The following is an 18147-nucleotide window of genomic DNA, read 5'->3' on the forward strand; positions in this document are numbered from 1 at the left end:
AAGACTAAAATTAACCAGAGGACAAACTCTGCTTTAGTTTATAACACTTTCCTCTATCCTCCCTACTCTTAGTTTAAGGAGGTGCCCTTATAATAATTGAGGGATCTCATTTTTAATATTTTTACTAGGTTCCTGATATATTTAAACTAATCTCCCTTATATGGTCATTACTGAGCAACTCCACCACCCTCACCTGTCTAACATTAATTAACTCACATCTTTCTCCTGTTTCTCAACTGTCCATGATTCTTACTGTCAGAAGTCCAAAGTCTTTATCAAGACACACTACATTCCCTCACAGTTAGGGTAGCCAGGCCTCCTGTATTTAATGATTTTGTTGTGTGTCCTATATTGCCTGTATTAGGATGCACTAAATATCATGTATTAAACATTTTTCAACAAAATATATAGCTTTGACAGTTAGAGCTATTTTTCCACCACTGTAATTGGCACTTTACACATTTGAATGAAAACACTAGCTGAAAATCAGACCTCCAGAAATAAAGATCTGTGTAGTCCTTTATGGTCTCTCCTGCAGGTTATTCTGAAGGGAACTGAGAATTAAAAGTACCTAATTTTTATGTTCAAGAAAGAAAAAGGCTGTTCTTTGCCTGAAGTCCCAAGTTATGAATAAGTAACCATCATTAATTAGAAATAGCTCTGGATCAGTACACATGCTGTGAAAATCAGCCAGTCAATGACAGCCTCACTCCAGTGGCCATGCCTTTGAATATCAGCCAGTCAATAACAGCCTCACTCCAGTGACTACACTTCTGGAAGTTAGCAGATCAATGACAGCCTTAGGCTTCTGAAATTCAGCCAATCAGTGACTGCTGCTGTGTGTTTAGTATACATGCTCAGCATTCATCAATGTATATTCAGTGGACAAAAGAACAAAATAAGTTGCATGTAGCCACTATAGAAATTATGTTAAATGTAAATGGACCCAGGACTCCCTTGTCAGCAACTGATGGAACTATTAGACAAAAGTCAGTAGGAATACAAAAGATCTGAACAATATAATCAGCCAATAGAATCTAACTGGCACATACATATAGAACGTGTAACCCAACAATACCAGATACAAGTGGAACATTCACCAAGATAGACCATATCCTGAGCCATAAGACAAACCTCAACAAATTTAAGAGAACTGAAATCATACAGAGCATATTATCTGACAATAATGGATTCAATAACAAAAGTACAAGCAATATAGCAACATTTCTCTGGATATGTCTCCTCAGGCAAGAGAAACAAAAACAAAAATAAAAAATTGGGACTGTATCAAACTAAAAAACATTTTGCACAATGAAGGAAACCATCAACAAAACAAAAAAGCAATCTACTGACTGGGAGAGGATATTTGCAAATGATATATCTGATAAGGGGCAAATATCCAAAATATATAAAGAACTTATACAACTCAAGACTCACACACACACACACACAAATAATAATAAGCCAACTAAAAAAATGGGCAGAGGATTGCAATAGACTTTTTTTTTAAAGAAGACATAACAGATGGCCAACAGACACATGAAAGATGTTCACCATCATTAATCATCAGAGAAATGCAAATCAAAACCATAATGAAATATAACCTTATACCTGTCAGAATGGCTGTTATTAAAAAAATAGAACAGGAGATAACAAGTGTTGGTGAAGATGTGGAGAAAAAAACCCTTGTGCACTGTTGGTGGGAGTGTAAATTGGTGCAGCTGCTATGGAAAATAATATGGAGGCTCCTCAAAAAACTAAAACTAAAAATATCATACAATCCAGTAATTCCACTGCTGGGTATTTACCCAAAGAAAATGAAAGCACTAATTCAAAAAGATACATACACCCCTGTGTTTATTGCAGCATTATTTATAATAGCCAAGACATGGAAGCAACCTAAGTGCCCATCAATAGATGACTGGATAAAGATGTGCTGTATATATATAAAATGGAGTATTACTCAGCCATAAAAAAGAATGAAATCTTGCCATTCACAATAATATTGATGGACCTAGAGGGTACTATGCCAAGTGAAATGTCAGACAGAGAAAGACAAATACCATATGATTTCACTTACATGTAGAATCCAAAAAGCCAAATCAAACGAATGACCAAAACAAAAACAGACTCATAAATACAGAGAACAAATGGGTGGTTTCCAGAAGGAAGGAGGAATGATGGACACAATAGGTGAAGGGGATTAAGAGATACAAACTTCCAGTTATAAAATAAATAAGTCACAGGGATGAAAAGTGTAGCAAAGGGAATATAGTCAATAATAGTGTAATAACTTTGTATGATGAAAGAAAAAAAAAGAAGAAGAATGTAGCAGGAGGGGAAGAATGAAAGGGGGGAAATCGGAGGGGTAGATGAACCATGAGAGACGATGGACTCTGAAAAACAAACTGAGGGTTCTAGAGGGGAGGGAGGTGGGAGGATGGGTTAGCCTGGTGATGGGTATTGAGGAGGGCACGTTCTGCATGGAGCACTGGGTGTTATGCACAAACAATGAATCATGGAACACTATATCTAAAACTAATGATGTAATGTATGGGGATTAACATAACAATAAAAAAATTTAAAAAAATAACTTTGTATGATGAAAGATAGTAACTACACATTGCAAACATTGTATAATGTATAGAATTGTCAAATCAGTATGTTGTATACTTGGAAATATACCATTGTGTATCAACTATACTTCAGTTAAAAAATCCCAACTATATACCAATGAAAATAGCTCTGGAGTACAATAGGGGAGCTGCAGAAGCCCCCGTTGAACACAGAAACTGGGAATCTGCATAGAAAACCCTAGGAAACATTTTGCCTGTGTCACCTTATCCCCTTGGTGTGACCTTATCCTGTGGGAAAAAGGAGAACAGGAGGACCCCAGCAATTCTCATCACCCCTGTAGATACTGGCACTTTCTCCACTGAGGACCCCTGTAGTCTTCATTGACCCTGAACCGAGCTGACAGAGCTACCCAGAATCCATACTGCTGAACCCCTTTGCATCTCCCCCTCTTCCCAGGAGTGCTGAATGGTCCCACCAACTCTGGAGCCAGAGTCAACACTGACCTTGTACAGCCACATGCATGTCCTGGACCCTGGCTCCACAACTATTCAACACATGCCCATGCCTTGGGCATCAATGTCACCACTGCAGTAAGTGCACCTGCACTCTGGTCCCAGGCACTATGGTCATTCTGTTCCCCCAAGCCCTGGACGTTGGCTCCATACATGCGCACACCTTGAATGCTGATGCCACTGCCACAGCACATGCATCCACACCTTTGTCCAAGGACCTGCAGTGGTTCTACTTGCCCCTGAGCTTCATGGTTGCTCTCTGTGCACCTCTACCCCAGACATGTGTGTCCCCACTGGCACAAGTGCCCCAGATCCTACTGCTTCCATATGTGTACCTGCATGCCAAACTCAAGACCAGGGAAGATCTTTTGGCCATTATTTACCCCTATGGGGGAAAAGGAGAAGAAGAAGACTCCAGAAGCCTTTACCACTGAGGAGATCCACAACATTGATTGCTGAGGACTCTACAGTCTTTTCTGATGGTGACCTCATTCGACAGAGCTTCATGGAGACTACACTGCTGCTCTCTCCCAGAGCCCATGATCTACTGCTCTATCCTCATGGAGCCAGCGCCACCATACCCCCACCCAGCCAGTGTCATCATACCTATCTGTGGGTGAAGGTCTTTCCCCAATGAAGCCAATCCGTAAAGTCTGGAGATGACTGGCCCTCAAATGTGCAGACGTCAGTGCAGGGCTACAAGAAACATGAAAAATCCAAGAAAAATTATACCACCAAGGGAACACAGTAATTTTCTAGTAACTAATGCCAACGAAATGGAGACCTATGAATTGCGGGACTGTGAATTCAAAATAATTGTTTTAAGGAATCTCAGTGAACTACAAGAGAACACAGACAAGTCAGTGAAACTAGGAAAACAATACATGGCCAAAATGAGAGATGCAACAAAGAAAAATCATAAAAAGAGCCAAACAGAAATTTTGGAACTGAAGAATACAGTGAATGAAATAGTAAAATGCAATAAAGAGCTTCAACAGTAGACTCCCAAACTTGAAATCAGGTCATTTGAAATTACCTAGGCAGAAAAGAAAAAGAAAAAAGAATGAAAAAGAGTGAAAAAAGCCTATGGGATTCATGAGAGACCATCAAAAAGAACTAATACATGTATTATGGGAGTCCCAGAAGGGGAAGAGATTATAAAAGCAGCAGAAATAAGTCCTGAAAGAAATAATGCCTAAAAACTTTACCAAATCTGGAGAGAGAAATGGAAGTCCAGATTCATGAAACTCAAAAGTCCCCAAATAGTATCATCCCAGAGATTTCACTGAGACACATTATAATCAAATTGTCAAAAGTCAAGGAGAAAGGGAGAATTTTGAAGGCTGCAAGAGAAAAGCAACTCATTACATATAAGGGAATTTCTATAAAACTGTCAGTGGATTTCTCAGCATGAAGCTTGCAGGCCAGGAGAGAGTGGGATGATATGTTCAAAATATTGAAAGGAAAAAAACTACCAACCAAGAATATTATACCTGGCAAAATTATTCTTTAAAAATGAAGGGGACATAAAGTCTTTCCTTAACAAACAAAAACTTGACAGGGTTTGTCATCACTAGAGCTGCCCTACAAGAGATGCCTGATAATTAACTCTCGATGAAATAAGTGTAGGAGAATCTTACTGCAACACAATAAAGTCCATATATGAGAAGCCCACATCTAAGATCTGGTATAAGGTAAGGATGCCCACTCTTGCCACTTTTTTTCAACATAGTACTAGAAGTCCCAGACTGAGAAAAGGAAATAAAAGCCATCCAAGCTGGAAAGGAAGAAGTAGAATTATTTATGTTTACAGATGACATGATCTTATATGGAGAAAACACTAAGACTCAACCAAAAAACTGTTAGAACTGATAAATTCAGTAAGGTTGCAGAATACAAAATCAATATATAAAAATCAATCATGTTTCTATACACAACAAACTCTCTGAAAAGGAACTTAAGTAATCCCATTCACAGTAGTAACAAAAAAGAAAAAAATATGTAGGAATGAACTTAACCAAAGAGATGAAAGACTTGTACGCTGGAAATTATAAATGTTGATGAAGGAAATTAAAGGAGAAACAGATACATGGAAAGACATCCCAACTCATGGATTGGAAGGATTAATATTGTTAAAATGTCCATATTACCTAAAGCTATCTACAGATTCATTGCAATTCTTATCATAATTCAAATGGCATACCTTGTAGTAATAGGGAAAAAACCCTAAAAATCATATGGATTCATAAAAGACCCTGAACAGTCAAAGCAATCTCAAAAAAGAACAAAGCTGGAGGCATACATTTCCTCATTTCAAAATATATTACAAATATACAGTAATCAAAACAGTATAGTACTAGCATAAAATCAGACATATAGGTCAATGGAACATCTAGAAATAAATCTACACATTCATGGTCAACCAGTTTTTGACAGTGGTGCCAACAACACAGAATGGGAAAAGGATAGTCTCTTCAGTAAATGGTGTTGGGAAAACTGGATCTTCACATACAGAAGAATGAAATTGGATCCTTATATTACACCATACACAAAAACCAATTCACAACGTATTAAAGACTTTTAAATGTAAGACCTGAAACCATATATCTCCTAGAAGAAAACATAGGGTGGGGGGGAAGCTCTTTACCATTGGTCTGGGCAATGGTTTTTTGGGTATGACATCAAAAGCACAGGCACAAAAGCAAAATAGACAAATGAGATTGCATCAAACTAAGAAGCTTCTGTCTAGCAAAGGAAACAATCAACAAAATAAAAAGGCAATCAGTGGAATGGGAGAAAATATTTGCAAACCATATATTTTATAAAGGGTTAATATCCAAAATATAGAACTCATACAACTGAACAGCAAACAATCAAACAAAAAACAATAACCTGATCAAAAATGAGCAAAGGACCTCAATAGACATTTTTTCCAAAGAACACCTCAAATGGCCAACAGGTTTGTGAAAGATGTGCAACTTCACTTATAATAAGGGAAATGCAAATCAAAATCACAGTGAGATATCACTTTACACCTGTTAGAATGGCTATTATCAGAAGGACAAAAGATAGCAAGTGATGATAACGTTGTGACAAAGGGAACATTTTAGTGGTAGTGTAAATTGTTACAGTTATTATGGAAAACAGTATGGAGGTTCCTTAGTAAAAATAAAACTACCATATGATCCAGCAGTCTCTTTTTTGGGTATATAACCAAAGGAAATGAAATCAGCATCTTGAGAGATTGCTTCACTACAATGTTTATTTCATCATTATTTAAATAGTGAAGATATGGAAACAACCCAAGTTTCCATCCACAGATGAATGGATAAGGAAAATGTGATTTTATGTATATGGAATATAATTCAGCCTTTAAAAAGAACAAAATCCTGCCATTTGTAACAACATAGATGAACCTGGAGAATATCATGCTAAGTGAAATAAGCCAGATGCAGAAAGACAAACATGGTATGTTCTCCCTTAGATTTGGAATCTAGAATAGTCTACATCATAGAAGCAGAGAGGAGAATGGTATTTACCGGGAGCTGGGGAAAGGGGGAAATGGATGGGATAGGTTGGTTGAGAGGACAAAGTTTCAGTTTTGCAAGATGAATAAATACTATCAATCTAATGTACTGTAAGTGACTGTAATTAACAATATTGTATACTTGAAACTTGCTAGGGTAGAGGGTAGATCTTGTTATCATCACAAAAAAAGAAAATATGCTAACTGAAGAGATGGATATGTTAACTTGCTTGAATGTGGTGATTATCTCACAATTTTTTGTGGGTCAAATAATCAAATTGTATACCTTAAATATAAACAATTCTTAATTGTCCAGATATACTTAGCAATAAAAAAACAGAAGTAATGAAATGAAAAGCTAATTTCTTGAAAAACAATCAATAATATTAGTAAATCTCTGAAAAGGCTGAAAAAAAAGTTGAAAAGATATAAATCATCAGTATCAGGAGTGAAATAGGTGATATCAGTACAGAGCCTGCAGACATTTAAAAGATAACAAGGGAATACTGTAAACAACTTTATACCCATTAATGGATAATTTAGAAGAAATGAATCAATTTCTTGAAAAATACAAACTGCCAGAACTCAACCAAGATGAAGTAGTCTGAATAGCCCATTAAGCATTGAAGAAATTGAAGTTGTAATTTAAAAACTCTTGAAAAAGAAATCTCTAGTTCCAGTATTTCACTGGAGAATTCTACCAAACATGTAAAGAAGAATTAACACCATTTTTTTGTAAAAAGTCTCTTCCAGAAGATTGGATGGAACATTTCCTGACTCATTTAATGAAGCTAGTATTACCATGATAGCAAAAACAAAGTGCAGAAAAAGAAGACTGTAGACCATTATTTCTCACTTACTTAGATGCAGAAATCCTCAGTAGGAATCACAGAACCACAAGTAATTACAATTAGTATTCCTTCTCTTAGAGATTAATAATCAAAATCTGTCACTTTATTGAAAGTGTTAATTTAGTGCTCTTTTAGTTCTAGTATAGCCTCAAAAATGATTTGTAGTCAAATTCAGCAGGTTTTTGTAATTTCATTTTGTTCCTTTCATTTGGATCACCATTGTTTTTCAAATATAAGCTAATTACCTTTGCAAATTAGACCAAAATCTTTGGTGGTATTATTTTTAAAAATTGAGCCATCACTCGTTTGCCTTTTCTGAAAAAGCCTGTGTACCTTTTCCTTAATTTTGTGGGTTTTTTTTTTTTTCAGGATATTGAACCTGCTTAATCTAAAGTTCTCCTCCCTTTGTTTTAAGATTTATTTATTTATTTATTTGAGAAAGAGAGAGTGTGAGTTGGGGGGGGTGGGCAGGAGGGGTGGGCAGAGGGAGAGGGAGAGAGAGAGAATCCCAAGGAGACTCCCCACTGGGTGTGGAGCAGATGCAGGCTGATCCCAGGACCCCAAGATCATGAGCTGAGCCAAAACCAAGAGTCAGATGCCTAACTGACTGAGCCACCCAGGTGCCCCAAGTTCTCCTCCCCCATTTAAAGGAGGTATCTATAAGTGTTTCTTGCACTGTATTCATGATTAGGTTAAACTTTCCTGTAATGGTAATGGTAAAAGTAATGGTAATCAGCTGTATCCCCTTGGCATTTGCAAGTGAGCTCCATGAAATTTTGTGATGGCAGATTTTCAAAAAGCAGTACTTTTACTTCCAAAGTAAAATATGGCATAATATGTATCACAGGATGAAGTGTTTGGTTTGATTTATACACTGTAATTCCCTTCTTTGAAAAGACATCTTGTTTGAAATAATTTCTTTCAATTTTAGGCAAAGTTACAGTCCTAGAAGTTAAAAATGATAATTTTTCCTCTAAAGTGAGGATTCTCTGAAAATATGTTCATGGTGGTTGGGGGGTGGTCACATATTCACATATCTTACCACATCTTATCTTTTTTTTTAAATTTAACTTTATTATGTTAATCACCATACATTACATCATTAGTTTTTGATGTAATGTTCCATGATTCATTGTTTGCGTCTTATCTTTTTTAAAGGAAGAAAATAAAAGTCCTTTTTAAATTTAGTTGGTGACAGCTCTTTGCCTTTTGGTGCTTAATAACGCTTGAGATAATAATAAATAGTGATAGTTACATAACCTTTTTCATGTCGTTGTATTTTTGCTTACACTTGGAGTTTCTAAGGCCAGCATGCAGGGAATTGTTTATTGCTTCTTAATTAGGTTTCCAGCAGTTAGAATAAGCAAGAGGGTGCTTGGCTTATGGCATTGCAGTATGTCCTGATAGGCTTCCCTTGGTCATGATTAAAGAATATAGAGAAAATAGCAAGCATTCTTTCTTAATTATACTTTTTCTATAAATGAGAGCTCTGTTTGTAGTTAAGCATTATAAGTAATAATATACACATTAAATAAATGAAATACATATTTAGAGCCTTTTAAAAAGGATTATAAGTATGCCAAAGTACAAATTATCTTTCATACTCAATTTTAACTGTTTCCCATCACTGCTTAACCTACCCTAGAGTAATGTCAACATTCTTTAAGCCTTAAAACATTCAGTGTTATACTATAGATAGGATATCCTTCAATAGCTTTATGGCAAAAGTCCTTGCAGTAATTTTCCTTACTCGTGTAAATAGTAAATACCAATTATTTATTGAACTCCTATAATATATGTAAAACATTGTAAGCATGTTAAGGGATTCATACAACAAACATTTGTTGAGCATCTTTTGTTTGTTTATTTATTTATTTATTTTTTAACGTGATAGATGACATTTTATTGGACTAGGAAATTTGTGGGAGGCTTAGGTACCGGGCGCTGGGCCAGGGTGGCACAGGCCATGCTCAAGGCATCCTCTCTGGTGTGGTGCCCACCGATGATGCTGCTGGTGTGGACAGAGATGCAGCCAGGAATCCCACTGACCTGGTCCAGGGCCTCATCCTGAAGACCCCACCTGGCTCTGGCAGGGGCAGCCAGCTCTGGAATGAATGGGGCTCCTTGCACACACACTTTACCCGCCACTGTCCGGCCTGGTCAATGTAGATAACAAAGGCGATGGTCCCCAGTGTGGACAGCCCAGATTCCAGGTGGTAGAGGTACTCCTTCCAGGGGCATCCATCTTTTGCCAGTTCTATTATCTCCCCACTTGGGTCCACCTGGAATCGCTGGGCCAGGGCCTCTTCCACCAAGCCCCGGGCTGGCAGCCAGCTATGCTGGTAGAAGTCTAGTCTCTGCAGGAACGCCTCTCGGACTAGGTCCATTGCACGCTTGAACCCGGCCTCGGTGTCTTGGTTGGGCTGGTTCCAGGCAGGAATCAGTCGGGCAACCCGGTCGCTCAGTGTGGTAGTCAGCACTATCTAGGCTCTCCCTCTTCCCACTGGGAGATCCCATTGTCCACCGCGTCCACCTCCTCCACGAAGTTCTCGTACATCTTGTCATAGATGGTGCCAACCATGCTGTCGTCTTTGCTGGTGCCCAGCAACCGGGCCAGCAGCTTGTGCCCGAAGTGTAGATAGATGAGTGTCGCACTGCTCAGCTTGGTCTGCCACGGCTTCCCAGGAGACAGGGAGCTCATGGTCTCTGTGAAAGATCTCTGGTGATGGTCATATCGGTGTCTCTGAGGGTCGTACTCGCCACCCACATCTACCACGATGTCACAAGAAGCCAGTTTTTCGGGGTCTCGGGTCCGCACAATCTCTGCATCCCGGTACTTGGGCAGGAGGCACAGCAGTGCGCATGCCAGGGCCTCATCGCAGTGGAAAGTGCCGTTGTGCGTCCCGATTCGGGGTGGCGCCATGAGGCTGCTGCGGGGTCGCTTGGACGGCGGGACGGACTCCAGGCTGAGCACAGGGGCCGGGGCTGGGGCCGGGGCCGCGAGGCTGGTGGCGGCCACAGCAGTAGAGGTAGGAGACCGCGTGGGAAGCGGCGGCCCATGCAGCCTCCCCGGTGGGGAGGTGAGTCGTCTGTTGAGCATCTTTTATGTGCCAAAAAGAAAAAAAGATAGGTTCCTTTTCCTTAACATTTGGTGTGATTAGTGGTGTGATTAGGTAGATGTAGTAGTTATATAGGAAAACAACAACTAACCCATGCCAATAAATTATCAGTTGACTCTCGGGGGAAATTTTAAGGAGGGGGAAATTTTTACTTTTGGTCTGCAGTAGGTAAATAGCATCAAAGGTGACAGACTCTATGTAGGTTAAGATGACTTTGATAAGGGAAGGGCTTAGAGGCTGCATCATAGTAGAAGAGCAAGAGCAAAATTACAGGAATGGGAAAGAATATGATGGATACTGAAGGAGTGTGTTTCCTTAGGCTGAGACAAAACATCATAGCCTTTCCAGAAAGCACCAAGGTGGCTGACATGCCGCTCCATGGTAGACCTTTTGTATGAAAAAGGAGGTCACAACACAACTAACTGTGGAAGATTAAATAGTTTTTAGACATGTTAGAGCCTCAGAGAGTGGCAGAAATGAACTGTCCTTGGCTGGTGAAAACTCTGAGGGGAGAGGAGAGTGTTTTCCTTATCCCTTTTCCCTTTATGAGATGATGAGGAAGTGGCTGCAAGACTGCAGTATAACTCTTTGAATTGGGAAGAGTTAAAATGAGGGACCAAGCTAGAGTGCTTTCTTGTTCTAAAGAAGAGGGCTGAAGTAGTAGCCCTAGGACTGCCTGCTCTCTGATCCTAAGTTGTTGGTGGTCTGTTGGCTTTCCATGGTCTCATCATCTTTTTTTTTTTTTAATTTTATTTATTTTAGAGAGAGAGAGCATGTGCATGTGAGTGCTCATGCACAAACGGGGGGGGGGGTGTGGGGGGGTGGAGGGCAAAGAGAGAGTGGGAGAGAATCCCAAGCAGACTCCATGCTCAGCACAGAGCTGGTCTTGGGGCTTGGTATCACAACCCTGAGATCATGACCTGAGCTGAAACCAAGAGTTGCAACCTTAAGTGACTGAGCCACCCTGGCAACCCTCCATGGTCTCATCATCTTAAATCAGTCAGAAAGCAGCCAGTCTTCATGGCAGAGCAATCCTCCTTTTCCAATATGTATCCTGAAGGATATGATACCCTAGCCCTTAAGAATGGAGCCATATTTCTGTAGGGATTTAGAGAGTTGTCTCAGCCTAAGGGAACTCCTTATGGTGTTATATAGCTTAACTGCCAGGGTAAGTTAAAATTTCCATTGAATCAAATATATATATAGCTTAATAAATTTGCCTCTTTACCTCATTTAACCTTGTCTCACTTTCAAGGTTTGCTAAGTTTCCCTAGAGTTATAAAGATTCTGCCTATGACATTTTTTCATTCTATTGACCTCCACAATTGATTTGGCTGATCTTTCTAAACAAAGGAGGAGTATTATTGTTAAAAGATAGAAGTATCTGGACTCTACTGCAAGTAAGTTCTCAAGTTATATTTGGAAACGCTACTCTTAATTTTTGTCTTCTTTTTTAACCATCCTGTCTCTTAAACCAGTGTGCGGCTGCTTGCTCTTAATTTCCTAAGTGTTACTTTATATTTGTCATCCCTGGTATCGAAAAGTTACTGGCACCATGGTGTTGAGAGTGAACTCCTGTAGATATTGTATGAGGCTATAATGAAGCTGGGTGAGAAAACAAAATAAAGGGAAGGTGAATTTATGGACTTATAACTCAGGCAGCTGTTTTCTTTAAGTTTTATTTCTCAATCATTATGAGTCTCAAACTCTAGACAAATGTAGGTGCTTTTCCCTCAGAGAATATGATAGTATGAGTCTGAAGACAGCAACCTAGCCCTTGTTGACAGAGAAAGGACTAAACTCATCCATAAATGAATCACGTCATCCCTTTCAAGCTATGCTTCTGTTACTTAATTACTTAAGTATTTACTGAAATTTAAAAATCAAGTGTTTTATTATATTTTATACTCTAAAAGTTTTATTATATAAATGGATAAATAGGTATAAAGTTGTCAAATTGGTGTCTAGCCAGGGAACTTATTCAATTCCAGCCAGAGATTAGTTTTAAGTAAAAAAAAAAAAAAAAAAGTCACCACGAGACTTGCCACTAGTAGAAAATAAATTACCTCTAAAAAAAAAATTATGGATTTCAAAATGTTTATCACTTTCAGTGCCTTCCCTGAGATTGTTAGTCCAGCTCACAAACCTCCCTGGCTTCTTAGAAATGCATATTTTAATACAATTTTCTATTTATGGGGTATCTTTTTTCCCTGAAGCAAAAATAATGATTACAGAGTATCTTTTTAATCCTCAGTTACAGTTTCATTAGTTTCTAGATATAAAGCTAAAAACAGAAAATAAGTACCAAGATGAAATTTTTATTCTTAATTTTTTTTCTTGGATACACTGATTATGTTAGGCTGGCACATATGATCGATCAGCTATCAACTAATTATTGATTTCTCTAAATGTGAAACATGATGCTAAGAAATACAGAATTTGAGAGGAAATATAAGGCATGGATCTTGCCCTCAAAGGGTTTACTCACTGTAAAGAAGACCACGGTTCTTTTATAGATGCTTACATAGCAACATAAAATCACACAATATTCTAAAAGTATTCCAAGAGATGCCACATGAGTTTTCATAATAGTTATCAAGTGAGTTGTATAGACAGTGAGTATTTTATATTCAGCGAAGAGACTGTTCATAATTCACCATGGTGTATTTGTCCTGAGTTCCACAAGCATTATGGCCTTTCAAGTATCAGGCCCTGTACTAAAAGTTGGAGACCTAAACATTAGGTAGTATGTTCCCTCTGGGCCTTATAATTTGGTGCAAGGGACTTTTTTTTTTTTTTGGCCTGGGAATATATTCATGTGGTTTTTAAAAAAGTCTTAATCTAAAATAATCCTTTTTCTTTTCCACCTAAATAATTTGCCAGGCAGAACACCTATCAGCATTCCGTTTTTGAAAATACACTCTTCCTCTCCCTCCCTCTCTCCCTTCCTCTGCCCCCCCCACACACAGAGTTCTCCTTTTTGAAAGCAGGTTTTCATTCTTAAGATAATGTGCACATAGGCACTAATCATTACATTACCTTAGTAAAGAAGGCAGAGATGAGAATGATTTGCTTTTCATTACTTGAGATCACATGGCCAGCAAGAGTGTCCCAGGATATGTAGAATCCAACTGTCCTAAACCCTGGCCTGTCACTCCTGCCGCTGTCATACGCTTTCTTCTTGGCAGCAGGAGCAGCAAACATTTATTCATTATTTAGGGTGAGTCAGCTACCCTGCCGGGTACTTTGCATATATTGTTTTGTTTAATCCTCACAGAAATCTGCAAGAAAGCTACCATTATTATCATCATTTTGTAGGTGAGCATGCTGAAGCATAGACAAGTAAGTTGCTCAGAGTCACACATTTGGGAAAGTAGCGTGTAGGTAGAAAGCCAGCCGTGTTAGAATTTAACTTTCTTAGCCACTCTCCGATTCTGCCTTCTTTAACCCTTCCTGCTTGACTGAACCACCTCAGTTTCTTGGGGCAGGGAAGACGGATCTGATTCAAAATACACTTAAAGGGGAAAGATTGTTTTTCATTGATCCAACAAAAAATTTTTTTGAGTACTTACCGATGACAACGCACAGGGAATCACTTCCTTGAGGCCTTCGCAGTCTGACTGGGGAGACAGATAAAGCATAGGTGGATTTATAGTGTAAGTGCTCAGGTGAACCATTGTAGAGGTTGTTATGAGAGTGCAGAGGAGGATATGACTCCCATCTTGGGGAGTCAAGATAGGCTTTTTGGAGAGATGGTATCTGAATAGTGAGTGGGTTTTTGTGTGGAACTAAAAAGTGGTTGTAGGATTGCCATAATGTCTGGTGCTTTCTTGATCCTGCAGAAGAGCTTTAGCATAATAACAGTTTTTCAGTAGTAGCAGTATTGGTCTCTGTCTCTGGAATTCTTTAGGAGTTAACATGGCCATCTTTCTGGGATCCATCCACTGGGGAGGAGGGTGGACAGACCAGAGTGAGCTCATGGGTCCATACCAAGACCGCAATTCTGGGATTCATCATGGTTGCTTCAAATCTTATCTCCGCTAAGAAATGTTTCGAAAGCTATTTACAAATGCTGGTCCAGGGAGCCTTCTCTGACCTCCTCCTCACACTCTTTGTTTTCATGGCTCTGTGTTCCTGTGGTTGCCCTGCTGGGCCTCTCTTTCCCAGCAGGAACTTCTGCCAGCCAGAGACTCTGGTTGGACTTCAGCTACCTCAAATGCCTTGGAAACTATTTGCTGGGTTAGAAGTATCAACTTCAGAGAAGTAAAATATATAAAATTATCTGGGGCGGGGGATACCTCTTATTTAATATGTTTAGAACTTTCTAGCTCCTACTGGAGGTAAAATTGTTTTAAAAATGTCAAGCCTGAAATAAGGTAGAGCTGCCTGAACACATGCCAGGGATTAACCGCCTTCTACTTCCCACAAAACAATGCATCTTTCTCTAGAAGTTATTATAAGGTCACATTATTCATCCTCCTGAGCACTGCAGTCATCTTCCCATGGAATATCAAATATTTGCCTTGACTTTAGTTCAATGATTCTCTTTGAAAGGACAGAAAGCATGTGTTATAGGGTGCATAGGCAGTGTGCTTTGAAGAGAGAGGGTGGATTAGTGGTTTCATAGATTAGTGGGGGATTTATTAGAAGGAGAAGGATTTGCTGGGTAGCATGAGGTGTTTGAGGCCATATTCAGGCAAATGGAACATGAGAGAGCTGTGGCTGGAATCAGTTTTTTTCTGACCTAGCAGGTATCTTCCACTGTTGAGACACAGGTAATGAAATATGGTTTTCCCCAGACTCTTCCTACTTTCACTCTCCTTAATGATTGTATCCAGCTGTGTGTGGACATACTCCATCACCTACTCCCAAGAAAGGGGTTTTGCTTCTTTAGATTTTAATTATCACTAACCAGGTTGCAGGATTCTCTTTCTACTTGGTTTCCAGCTAATTGCCTTCACTTTTTTAATTTTTGGACTGGTTACTTTCTTTCCTTCCTCTTTTGACCCCTGTAGCTTCTCTTGGTTTCCACTTTCCTTCTGTTACCCTTTGAATTCCTTTGCATATGTTAGTATTAAGCTGATTGTCACAAGATTTATAAGTTATTCATTGTCTGGACTTGGTGCAGTTTAGAATTTTCCTAGAACTTCTGAAGTTTAATTTCTAATACCAAACAAAGCCATGCTGCAGTATAGCTTAAGCACCAGTCACAAGCCAAAGAAATTCTACCTAAGCCTCATTTCCTCATGTCCTGGTCACCTTACATTGGAAACATGAGCACAGATTGCTTGGTAAGGCAAGAAAGGTGCTACAGTTCGGGGAAAAAAGGTAGGGGTGATGTTTCAGGAAACTGATCAGATCCATTCACTTCATGAAAAATGAGGTAAAAGCTTGGCTGCTTTTGAGTGGGATTCTCTTCCTTATATATCCAAGATGGAATTTTTGGTTGTTTAATAAATGTGTAAAATCATAAGTTATTCAGACAGGTAAGTATTGGCCTTATCATATAGCATTACATTAACAATTCCTCATTCCTGATTCTTAAGTCACTTTAGGATTCATTCCAAGAAATACAAAGATATCTTAGTAATATTTCAGTTATTAAATATTCAGTTAGTGAATATGTTAGCTTTTATTGCATCTTTTCTCTCTGGTGTCAAGCTTTTAGTAATGCCATTGTTGTTTATGGTTTGTACCTCTAATGGAAGCCAAGCAGAGAGCAAGAAGAGAAATTCCATTTTGCTGCTTATCAGTAACCAGAGAGGGAGGAGTTGAGCATGAATGATGAGAGATGGGGAAGAGTCTGGCTGGTGAGCAGGTTGAGTCCCACCTAAAAAAGGTTTTGGAACCTCATCATCAGAAGTGGTTAGAGTCACTTTCTTAAAAGACAGGTGCCACTTTTATTCATTTCTCAATCATGGTCACTGCTGGTTGATCATAATTGGTTACCTCTTCTGAATTAGGGTCTTTAGACATTCCAGTTTAATTTGGAGGACCTGTTGAATGCTGTAGGGAGGGAGGGGGGTATGTGGAGAAGGAGAGCTACAGGTGGTAATTAGTATTCACCTTACTGTGCTTTAATCCCTTGTAGTATGAATATCAGGTTGATGTCTTGTGGTGTTTTTCAAGATTGCATGATCCAGTAACTTATCAAATAATAAGCAGAGAACCTACTACCTGGTTTACAGAGTTGTCAGATTTACAAAGTCATCCAAACAGCATCACTTCTCTTTGTACTTTATATTCTCCACTTACAAAATGAAAATTATAGCATTGTCCTTGAATCCTGCTGAAATCATTGCAAAGATTACTTATGTATTTGTGTGCTTGTGAGGCTTTGAATATAAATTTTATTGAGCATCTTATGTGTGTGCATGTGTTCGAAACTTTTTTCTTAAAGGTACTGCTTAAAGTATAGCTTAAGCTATACTGCAGCATGGCTTTGTTTGGTATTAGAAATTAAACTTCAGAAGTTCTAGGAAAATTCTAAACTGCACCAAGTTGGAAAGCAAGACATGGTTATGGATTGATTGCTTTGGTGTTTCATAGAAAGGGTAGTTTTCATTTACTGTCTGCCAACCATGTAGAATATTTCGTGCTATCTCCTGGTATCAGAAAGGATTCGTCAACCTTCAATAGAGTCTATGAAGTATAACTGTAATGTAATGTGCTGGGTTTTTTTTTTTATTGTGGTAAAATGTAATATTTATAATTTTAACCACTCATAAGTATACAATGCAGTGTCATTAAATGCATTCACAGTGTTGGGTAATCCTCACCACTATCTATACCCAAAACTTTTTCTTCATCCCCAACAGAAACTCTGTATTTGTGAAACCATAATTTTCCCTTTCCCCTTCCCCTTAACCCCTAGGAGCCTCTAGTCTATTTTCTGTCTCTACGAATTTGTTTATTCTAGGTACCTCATATAAGTAGAATTGTACAATATTTGTCATTCTGTGTCTGGCTCATTTCACTAAGCATAATGTTTTCAAGGTCCATCATGTTGTAGCATATATCAAAAAGTCATTACTTTTTATAGCCAAATATTATCCCATTGTATGAATACCTCATATTTCATTTATCCATTTATCTTGTGCCTCATACTTTAATATATGAAAAGGTTAAATTATAATATAAGGTATATGTGATTTAATATCTAAGTAAGGGATACAGGAAGAATATATTTTGTCAGAGAGGAGATAAAGAGTGACTGGGTTGGAACCCTGGTTCCAACATTTATTACCTATGCAAGCTCAGGCAAGTTGCTTAGTCTTTCAGGCTTATTTACCTCATTATAAAATGGCAATAATTATGGTCTAACTCACAGGGTTGTTGTGAGGATTAAGTGAGTTAGTATATGTATGGTTCTTAGAACCATGTAGTGTTATAAGAGTATAATACAGGTTCTATTTTGCTGTTTATCACTATTATTATTATGTAATTACTGTAATGTAATTATTATTCCATTATAGTTGATGAACATCCCATAGAAGAGATCAGAAATGTGCTGGACCATAGTGAAACTTTGCAGGATGTGATTAGAAAAAGAATTCTAAGGT

At 38.5% G+C, this 18147-nt stretch overlaps 1 protein-coding gene and 1 pseudogene across 2 annotated transcripts in view; one reads left to right on the forward strand and one right to left on the reverse strand.

Annotated features, from left to right (window-relative positions):
- The window catches only part of RABGAP1L (RAB GTPase activating protein 1 like), a 782624-nt gene that overhangs the window by 387654 nt on the left and 376823 nt on the right, over positions 1-18147 (forward strand). The window lies entirely within an intron of this gene.
- LOC116625077 lies at positions 9360-10526 on the reverse strand (annotated as a pseudogene).

This window comes from Phoca vitulina, unplaced genomic scaffold (assembly GCF_004348235.1).
Source record: "Phoca vitulina isolate PV1807 unplaced genomic scaffold, GSC_HSeal_1.0 scaffold73, whole genome shotgun sequence".
Lineage (NCBI taxonomy): Eukaryota > Metazoa > Chordata > Mammalia > Carnivora > Phocidae > Phoca > Phoca vitulina.